We start from the raw sequence: 9235 nt of genomic DNA on the forward strand, positions 1-9235 counted from the left end.
TTTTTTTTTAAATTTAGGTTGTTTATTTTTCATTTCAATGAATATCTACAGAGATTCTGGAATTCCGTTCATTCATTGTTGCACCCTTCTCCCCGCACAAACCCCTCCCCCCTCCCCCCACCCCCTCACCCCCGTTTGCTCCTCTCCTTGAAAAGCAAAACTCCCTCATTGGTACACAATCCCCCCCGCAATAGTGAGAATTTTTGTCTTCTTAATGCTGAGATGTAATCCATATTGAAGGCTAGAGTCTCTGATCTTCTGCAGCAGGTGCTTCAAATTCTCCTAACTTGCAGTAAGCAAGGTTGTGTCATATTCACAACACTGGTTGTTGATGAGTCTTTCTCCATCTTGATACCATCCTCTTCTTCATAGTGCTCAGCTACTTGAAAGATTTGCTCAATATACAGATTGAATAGGTATGAAGAAAGAATGGGAAAAAATAAGGCCTGATGCAGACCTTTCTTAGTTTTAAACCATTCAGTGTTCTCTTGTTCCATCCACACAACAGTGTCTTGGTCTAGATCTGTTTCTCTTTTTCTTTTTTTAAGTCTAGGTGTGTTTCTAATGAACATAATTAAGAGTTCTGGAATTCCTACTCTTATAATGTTAGTCATAATTTTGTTATGATTCATACAGTCAAATGCCTTTGCACAGTCAATAAAGCACAAATAGACATCCTTCAGGTATACTTTCCTTTCAGCCAGCATCCATCTAACTTCAACAATAATATCCCTAGTGTCCTGGTCACCTTTCTGCCCCACTCCACTTGTTTTCAAGGCCTGGGCCACGAAGCAGGGCACCATCATCGAGGAAGCCAGCCAAGTTGACCACAGGCAGATTGTTTGATTTCTGGGTTGGTTCTCAATTCTATTCCACTGGTCTATAAGTCTTGTGCTATGTTGTTGTTGTTATGTGCTGTCGAGTCATTTGCGACTCATAGCGACCCTATGTACAACAGCCCTAAACCCTGCTCTATCCTGTGCCAATCGTATTGCCTCTGACACACCCATGCTGACTACCCCAGTCACTGAATCAATCCACCTCATAGAGGGTCTTCCCCTCTTGCATTGTCTCTCCACCCTACCAAGCATGATGTCCCTCTCTAAAGACCTGTCTCTCCTTACAACATGTCCAAAGTATGTCAGCGAAGCCCCAGAATCCTTGCCTCCAAGGAGTAGCCTGGTTTAACCCTCTGTAGGATTAATCTGTTTGTTTTCTTGGCAGTCCAGGGTACATTCAATACTCTTCTCCAGCACCACAGCTCAAAGGCGTCAATTCTCCTTCTGTCCTCCTTAGTCATTGTCCAACTCTCTGATGCATAACAAGTGATTGCAAAGACCATGGCCTGTATCAGGTGCACCTTAGTCTCCAGAGAGACACCGTTGCTCTTGAGTACTTTAGAGAGGTCCCTAACAGCAGACTCTCCCATCGCAATATGCTTTTTTATTTCCTGGCTGCTGATGCCAACAGTGTTGACTGTGGAGCCGAGCAAACTGAAGCTGTGAACAATCTCAATCTCTTCGCCATCCATCCTGATGCTACCAATTGGTCCAGTGGTGAAAATCTTTGTCTTCTTGACATTGAGCCTCAGTCCATACTGAAGGCTGCAGTCATGCTATACCAGTACCATAATGCCTTGATTACTATGGCTGTGTAGTAGTTTTTGTAGTAGTGTGATGCCTCCTACCTTGTTTTTCTTTTTCAGTGCATTTTGCTTAAGTTGAAAATTTCCTTTTCCATCTCCTGGAAGAATGGTGTCAGTTGCATTGAACTTGTAGAATGCTTTTGGTAAAATAGTCAGTTATGTAATATTGAGTCTTCCTATCCAAGAATATGGTATATCCTTCCACTTATCTAGGTCTCTTTTTGTTATTGTTCTTGTTGTGTACCATCGAGTTGGAACTGACCCATGGCTGACCTTGTAGTGAGTTTTTAGAGGCAATTAATTGCACAGGAGAAGAGTGTCAATGTTTTTCCTACTGAGAAGCTGGTGGATTCAAACCTCCTATGTTTAGGCTGAGAGCACAACTGCTTATCAGTAGTGTTTAATTTTCTTGATAGTGATCTTTTGTCTCTTGTTGTATTTTTCTCTAAGTATTTAATCTTGTATTTAGCTATTGTAGTTGTATGACTTTTATTCTTCCTTTTTTCTATGTTCTCTTTGCTACTAAAGAGAAATGACTCTTTTTTTTTTTATGTTGATCTTATATCTTGCTACTTTGATGAATTGGTCTACTATATCCAAAATTATTCTTGCTGAGTCTCTAGGGTTTTCTAAGTGCACTATCATATCATCTGCATATGTTGTTGTTGTTATGTGCCATCAAGTTGCTTGCAACTCATAGCGACCCTATGTACAACAGCCTGGAAATCTGCTCTACCCTGTGCCAACCTCACCATCTGTGACACACCTACCTTTATTATGCCAGTCACTGCATTGATGGTCTCCTTCTCTTCCTCTGTCTCTCCACCCTTTCAAGCATGATGTCCCTCTCCAAGGACCTCCTTGCAACATCCCCAAAGTATGTTGGATGAAGCCTCAGGATCCTTGCGTCCAAGGAGCGGGTTGGCTTCACCCTCTCTAGGATGGACCTGTGAAGGAATAGTTTTAGTCCGTTTGCCAATTTGGATGCCTCTTGTTGCTTTCTCTTAATTACTGTTCTTACTGGGCATTCCAATACACTATTGAAGAGAAGTGGTGATAGTGGGAATCCTTGTCTGGGCTCAGTTCTCAAGAATGACTTTAATCTCTCTCCATTGAGCATGGTATTGGTTATTGGTTTAGAGTATATGCTTTTAATTATGTTGATAAAATTCCCCAGTTCCTATTTTGCTAATTGTTCTTATCAGAATAAGGGTTCTGGATTTTATCAAAAGCCTTTTCTGCACCAATTCAGATGATCATGTGGTTCTTGCTCTGTTTTATTGATATGATGGGTTGTATTTATTGTTTTTGTTATGTTAAACCATCCTTGCATGCTTATTATGAATTCCATTGAATCATGATGTTTATTCCTTTGACATATTGTTAGATTCTATTGACTAGGATTTTGTGAGAAACATTTGCGCTTATGTCCATCAGAGATATTTGTGTATCGTTTTCTTTTTTGGAAGTGTTTTTGGTTTGGTATTAGGGTGCTATTTGCTTCATAGAGTGAAACTGGATTCCTTCTTTTTCTGTTTTCTGAAATAATTTAAGTAGGATTGCTGAGCGTTCTCTGATTCTCTGAGTGTTTGGTAAAATTTGCTGGGAAAGCCATCTGGTTTAGGACTTCCCACCTGCTCCCCCTTAGTAGGTCTTTTGTTTTTTAATTATCTGCTCAATTTCTTCTTTTGTGATAGGTAAGTTTACGTTTTCTACATCAATCTGTGTCAGTTTGGGTAGGTTGTGCATTTCTAAATATTTGTCCATTTCCTCTAGGTTTTCATGTTTGTTAGAGTATAGCTTTTAATAATAATGTTATCCTTTTTATTTGAGTTGGTTCTGTTAGGATATTACCCATTTAATTTCTTATTTAAGATATTTGTCTTCCCCCCAGCCATTTGTTAGGTTTGCAAATAGTTTGTCAATTTTATTTACCCTTTCTAAGAACCACCACCTGGTCTTGCTATAGTTTCCCATTGTTTTTCTATTTTTAGTTCCTTTTATTTCTGCGCTTATTTTTATCATTTTCTTTCTCTTAGAAATTGTCAGGTTTGTTTGCTTTTCTTTTTCTATTTATTGAAGATGTTGGGTTAACAGTCACTGTTCATTCTTTCTTCTGAGGTTTTTTTTTATTGCTATGAATTGACCTCTAAGTACTGCTTTTGATGTACTTTAGAGACTTTGGAAAACTCTGTTTTGATTCTCATTTGTTTAAAGAAACATTTAATTTCATTTTTTTCTTTTATTACTTACTGTATTCAAGTAGGGTATTGTTTAGCTTCCAGATGCATCCCCCTGCTTCCTTTATCCTACTGTTGATTTCTAATTTTATAGCATTGTGTTTCAGAAAATGCTCTGAAGCATTTCAATATTTTCAAATTTATTTAGACTTGCTTTGTGACCTAATATATGATCTATTCCATAGAATGTTCTGTGTATGTTGGAGAAGAAGGTATACTGTGCTTTTTTTTAGGGTGCATTACTCTGTATATGTCTATGAGGTCAAACTGGTTAACTGTATATCCTAGCTCTTCTGTATCTGTATGTATGTTGAGTTTCTTTTTAGTTTTCCTATCTTCTCCCTACACCCAGTCATCCTATCTTTCATTCTGAGTGGTGTATTGAAGTTTCCTACTGTTATTGTGGTTTATTTTTTTCCAAGTCTGTTAATGTTTGTTTTGTGTATTTTGCAGCTTGACATTTAGTTCATAGATATTAATTATGGCTATGTCTTCTTGCTCTATTGACCTTATAAGTATTACACAGTACCTTTCCTTATCTCTTATGCTGGTGTAGAATTAAGGGTCTATTGTTAAAAATGGCTTTCCTAGCTATTGACTTTGACTTTGCCAAGTGAATGGGGAGTGGAGGAGGAATATACAAATAAGGTGTGTTAGTTTATCCACAAGGGGATTTGCTAGTTTCACCATTAAAATGAGCGGATTCAACAGCAGAATTTCAAAATCTTATCACAAAAAAAGTAGAGAATGCAGTGCACACCATTTGAGTCCAAAGATTCTTGTGCCAGCCAGACCTACAGGAGAGCCAAAGCAACCACAGCAGAGAATCAGAGATCTGACATGGGACAGCGATAATCTTAAGACTGTGACACTATGCATTCACAGCTGGGAGGCTTCATCCATGTTTGTTGGAGGACTAAGAAGGAGACCAATAATTGGCAGGACTAAGAGCTTTGTAATACTGGCCTAAAGCTGTGAAACTGAAGGGCCTGTAAGTACACTTCAGAAGCTGTTCTGATAAATTGTATATTGTTACCAACTGAAATAATATCCTGTTAACTTTCTTAATAAATCCCATAATTGTGCATATGATTCTGTGTGCTGTGAGCTATCACAATGGAATTCAGACAGAGTAGAGCAGTAAGATTGGTGCTGGAATTAGTAGAAGTAGGTGTAGGAGGGTGGAGGGGGCATGACTGACCTCATGGGAACTGGTTTTGTGTTGAGGATGATGATGATGGGGGCGGTTCCCTCTTGTAGAGTTGGCAGAGGTCAGACAGGGCCCTCCACATGCAGCCATTGTTCCTTTTACATTGGAGTTCAGGTTTTTTACCCTGAAGTCTATTTTATCAGAAATATTGTTACTCCTGCTTTTGTTCCCAGTTGCCATTTGCTTGGTATTTTTTCCTCTGCCCTTTCAATTTCAGTCTATCTTTATCTTCACTTCTCGTGTTTCTTGTAGACAGCTTATTGATGAGTTTTATTTTTAATCCAATCTGCTACTTTGTTTCTCTTTACTGGTGCACTTTAATAGTCCACATTGAGTATGATTATCAAGAAGAAAGGTTTTATTGTTGTCATTTTGTTGGATTCTTTTTTTGTGTTATTGGTGGTTACTTTGATCCATCCACTTTTCTGTGCTGTCTCTGTGTGACTTCTTTAGTATTCTTGCAAGGCTGGTCTTGTTTTTATGAACTTCCTCAGTTTCTACTTTTTGGAGAATGATATAATCTCTCCATCATATTTAATAGTTTTGCTAGGTACAGAATTGTCAGTTGGGAGTTATTTTCTTTGAATGTTTTATGTATATGCTACCCGCCTTTTTCTTGCTCACATGGTTTCTGCTGAGGAATTGGAACTTAATCTTATTTTCTCTCCTTTATATGTAATTCATCATTTTTCTCTAGTTGCTTTTAGAATTTGCTCCTGTGTGTGATTCTGGAGAATTTGAATAAGAGTTGCCTTAGTGTTCTTCAATTAAGGGACTATTCTATTTGAAGTTCATTCAGCTTCTAGGATGTGTATTTTCTCATTTTTCATGATGCCTGGAAAGTTTTCCTCTAGTAACTCTTCCACAATTTTCTTGGTGCCTTTTTACCTTCTTCCTGTTGTAGAATTCCAACTACACATTATTCCTCTTAATAATATCCTACATAAGTCTTCAGCTTTATTTTCTTTCCTGTTTGTTTCCACTTTTTGCTCTAGCCAATTAGTGCTGAGGGTTCTATCTTGTTTTCTTGATTCTGCGTTCCATTTCTTCAATTCAGATCTTCTGTTCCTCCAACAGTGTTCTCATTATTGTGCATTGCTGTTGCTTGTTTTGTATGGTTTCCATTACTTCATTGGTTTTATCTACTTTGCCTTATGTTGCTGTTTTTTTGGGGTTTGTTTTTAGTTCTTCTAGAGTCTTATTTAGAACTTCCTCCAATTCTTCATATTCTTCTTCCATCCAGTAAAAATACTTGATCACAGTTCCATGAATTCCATGTCAGAGAGTTCCACCAGCCTTCCCACCTCTAGGCAATTCAATGAGCCTGTGTTTTGATCACTTGTGGGTAACAGTTTGTTTTAGTTTTTTGTGGGGTTTAATGTCATTGGCTTCTTGTAGGGCATTGTAGTTGTGGTGGTTGAGTAGATTTTTCTTTTTAAATAATCTTTGTCCTGGTGTATATAGGATTGTTGTTGTTATATGCCCATCAAGTTGCCTGTGACCTATAGCAACCCTATGTACAACAGCGCTGAACCCTGCCCTGTCCTCACTAATTCTGACACATCAACCCCCATTGCCCCAGTTACTGCACCAATCCTTCTCATGCAGGGTCTTCTCTTCCTCTTCTATGTTGTCTCTCCACTCTTCAAGCATGATGTTCTTCTCCAAGGACCAATTGCTCCTGCCCACATGCCCCAAGTATGTGAAACAGAGCTTCAAAATCCTAGCTTCCAAGGAGAATCTTGGTTTCACTTTCTCCAAAACAGACCTATTTATTTTTTTGGCAGTCCATGTTATCTTCAAGACTCTTCTCCAGCACCACAACTCAAAGGTATCAATTCTTCTGTAATCCTTAGTCATTGTCAAGCTCTCTGGTGAATAGCAAGTAATTGCAAAGACCATGACCTGGATTAGATGCACTTTAGTCTACAGACTGATATTCTTGCTGGTCCCTGACAGCTGATTTTCCCAATGCAATTCATCGTTTGATTTCCTGACTGTTGGTGTTAAGAGTGTTGATTGTGGAGTTGAGCAAGCTGTAATTGTTAACAACCTCAATTTCTTCTCCATCTATCGTGGTGCTGAGAATTGGCCCAGTGGTGAGAATCTTTGTCTTCTGGATGTTGAGCTTCAATCCATATTGATTGACGACTACAGTCCTTGACCTTCTGCAGCAAGTGCGTCAGATCTTCTTCAGTTTAAGCAAGCATGGTTGTATCATCTACAGAACATAGGTCGATGATAAATCTTCCTCTAATTCTCATGCCACATAAATCCCTGCTTCCCAATTGATCTGTCCTGTATATAGATTGAAAAGGTATGGAGACAGGCTGCAACCCTGACACATTCCCTTCCTGGTTATGAACCATGCAGTGTTTCCCTGCTCTGTTCTGAGGACTGCTTCCTGGTCCAACTATAGGTTTTGTATACGTGCAATCAAGTGTTCTGGGATTTTCATTTTCCTCAGGATTAGCCAAAAATTGTTGTGATCCACACAGTCAAATGCCTTTGTGTAGTCAATGAAACACAGACATTCCTTGAGTACTCTCTGCTTTCTGCCAAGATCCATCTGACATTGGCAATAAGGTCTCTAGTGCCATAATCTCTTCTAAACTCAGCTTGTATCCTGGTAGTTCTCTGTCATTGCACTATTCCAATAATTTCTGGATAATCTTCAGCAGGATTTTACTAGTGTGTGATATCAGTGATGTTGTTTGATAATTTCCACACTCTCTTGGGTCACCTTTTTTTTAATTTATTTTTTTTTAACTAGGAATAAACATGGATCTCTTCCAGTCAGTTGGCCAAGTTGTTGTCCTCCAAACTTCTTGGTACAAATTAGTGAGCACATCCAGGGCAGCATCAGATTGTTGAAATACATCAATTGATATTCCATCAATTCCTGGGGCTTTATTTTTTGCCAAGTCCTTCAGAGCAGCTTGAACTTCCTCCTTCATCACCATTGCCTCTTGGTAATGTTATTTCTTGAAATTCTTCTGTGTCAGCCAATTCTTTTTGGTACAATGATTCTGTATACTCCTTCCATCTTCTTTTAATGGTTTCTGTATCATTCAGTATTCTTCCCAAGTATCCTTAAGCATTGCAAGTTGTGACTTGAAGTTTTTAGTTCTTTCAACTTAAGAAATGCTGAGCGAGTTTGGCCCTTCTGGTTTTCTGAATCCAGCTCCTTGTACATTTCATTATACTTTGCTTTGTCTTTGCAAGCTGCTCTTGGAGATGAGGATGACAATGCTTCTTACAAACTCTGGGTGTGTTCCCAGATATTATGAATATCACATAAGTCATATATTTTTTTCAATCCTCTCAGCAATGTTTTTTAGCTTGTGTACATGTCTTGATCCGAATTCCTTCAAGTAAATTTAAGCATAACTTTATATGCTGTTAACCTGTAAGATATAATCTTCTGAAAACTGCTTGCTAATAATCTCATTTTTCTTCTGTGGCTCCTTGTTTGAAGATCTAAGCTTACCTTCTGCATGTTAGTGAATTATGCGATGTGGTTCTCCCGGCCATGTTCTTTGTAACTCTCATTAGTTGACTTAGTTGCTCTTATTAGGTATCGCCAAGTCGACCATGACTCACAGTGACCCTACAAACAATGGATCTGAACCTTGCCATATCATGTACTATCCTCACTGTCTGATATACTTGAGCCCATTGTTAGTCACTGTGTCAATCCATCTTGTTGAAGTTCCTTCTTCTCTTTAAAAAACCGTTACCTTTTCAAGCATGATGTCCTTTTCCACAGACTGGCCCCTCCTAACAATAAGGCTAAGACACAGAGAAGACTTTACACCATCCTTGCTTCTAAGGACCACTGTGGCTGCACTTCTCCAAGCCCTATTTGTTTGTTCTTTTGGCAGTCCATGAAACATTCAGTACTCTTCATCAACACCACAGCTCAAAGGCAGCAATTCTTTTTGCCATCCTGATTCACTGTCCAATTTTCAGACACAAAGGAAATAACTGGGAAAAAAAAACCCCACGGCTGGAGTCAGGTGCACCTTGGTCTTGAAATTTAATCTTAACACCTTGGAGAGGTCCTTACAGCAGATTTCCCCCATATAATATGCCTTTTGATTAAAACAACTATGAGATATCATTTCACCCCAGTCAAAA

Source organism: Elephantulus edwardii, unplaced genomic scaffold (assembly GCF_000299155.1).
Source record: "Elephantulus edwardii isolate Elephantulus edwardi_28Jun2011 unplaced genomic scaffold, EleEdw1.0 scaffold00189, whole genome shotgun sequence".
In the NCBI taxonomy this organism is placed as follows: domain Eukaryota; kingdom Metazoa; phylum Chordata; class Mammalia; order Macroscelidea; family Macroscelididae; genus Elephantulus; species Elephantulus edwardii.